Source organism: Buceros rhinoceros, unplaced genomic scaffold (assembly GCF_000710305.1).
Source record: "Buceros rhinoceros silvestris isolate BGI_N320 unplaced genomic scaffold, ASM71030v1 scaffold18225, whole genome shotgun sequence".
Classification (NCBI taxonomy): Eukaryota; Metazoa; Chordata; class Aves; order Bucerotiformes; family Bucerotidae; genus Buceros; species Buceros rhinoceros.
Window position 1 is genome coordinate 1 of NW_010412485.1, and position 1,919 is coordinate 1,919.

The window sequence follows — 1,919 nt, forward strand, 5'->3', positions numbered from 1 at the left end:
TCGCCTTAGTTTGAACAGGCTCCCATCGGTATAGAAATGTATTATATATGCATAATACAATATGTACATAGTAATACATATAATTACTCTACTATGTATAATTAAAGGATCTTCTGTATATATATTAGTATTAGCAAAGCTATTCTTGGCATTGCCAAAACAGGCAGGGAAAGAACAGTTCCTCACTGGAAAAGACAAGTGTCGGAAGGAAGGGGTTCAGTTTCAGATAAATAATTTGAAACGGCTTCCTCTCTGCAGCTGTGGAAAAAAGTGTAGTGAAGCCTGAAGACAAAATTTGATAAAGTAAATTGTTCTTTCCAGAATCAAATCCAGACTCTGAACCCTGAACTCCTACAACTACGACAAAAAAAGGTGATAATGCACAGTATGACTAAGAAACAAATTCAAAGCTAAAATCTTATCAACTTAAGAGGCTTAGTTGAAATTTGAGTGTTAGATGGGTTTTCTGTTTAATGATATTGATATGACAATCCCTAAATACAACAGAAGAAATGTTACAAAGATGCAGACATTTATAATGAAAAGAAAGGGATTGATGAATGTACCTCCACAGTACTGTGGAGGCCATCACAATACGCCAGATCCATGCAGATTAGAGATATACAGTGTATACAAAGACTGGAGCTACTTCCAGTGTAGAACATCGGGGAGTAAAGTTTGCTATTTCTGTCATCCTTTCTCTTTTCAACTCTGCACCAATACCCTCTGCCTGTCTATGACTCTATTTGTCATATAGAGTGCAAAAGATGCAAAGATGTGAGATCTGCAATCTAGTCACTGGGCTTCAGAATGGTTCCATCTCCAAAGTCTTTTTTAACTTCCAAGAGATGTATTCAGAGGATAGCGGGACTTAGCCAAAAGTAATCAAGAAACACAAAGAATGAAATGAGACAACGCTATTTGAAACAGATTGATCTGGAAGATAAATGGTGTTCTGAGGTCAAAACCCACAAATTCACAGAAATAGCTGAAATAAGAACTTTATGTTGTCCAGCTCCATGTGAGTATTGACTCTCCCAATGAGCAGAAAATATGGGAGTTCCTTGATGATTGAATAGGTAAAAGTATTGTGTGGCATTTTGTGACATCTGTCCTGAAAAAAATGCTGTCCCTTGGCTAGGTAATACAGTAGAGTGGTTCACCCATGTTACCTGCATGCTTATGGTCTGAGTCATAACTTCTGTAATGTGTTTACGTCCATGCAACCTCATATTAATATAATCAGTCAGGCGCAGCTTGAGCCACATAACTACCTAAAGGCAGGGAGGAGACACAGGAAAAATAGGGAAATAGGTAACAAACCTCTGATTGCTGAGCCCTCCAGAGCTTTATTTGTCTGCAGGGCTGAAGTGAACAAATAAATAGATTTTAAGGAATAGCCAAACCTCTTGATGTTTGAATGCAGAGAGGGATCAAATGCTGTAGCTAAAAATATTACATTTTTGTGCGGTCTATTTGGTAGAATCATATTACAAAGTAAAATCATTGTTACATATCACAATACATATTGAAGCAGCTTGGAAAAAACCTATTTCCTTTTTGAAAGTAAAAAATAATAATCTATTGGTTGTTTTCTTGCATGTGTGTATTGTGTCTATATATTGATTGTATAAGCCAAGGAGAGAAAATGAAAAGGAAAAATCTAAGAAATGCTGTCTTTGTGATGCCTCCAGTACTGGTGAATCCACTAAATAAATTTCTGCACGCAATCTTTCTGAAATGGCATGTTTTTATTAATGTCATCAGAAAAAATCCTAATTACAAGGAAAATGTCTCCCATATTGAAAAGCGCGCCCCACTGTACATCAGTGCTTGCCTTTTGGTTGAACTGATGCTAGCAGTTACATGATCATAGTGCATCCCGGGAAATGCAACCAACTATGAAGTCCAAGAGAGAA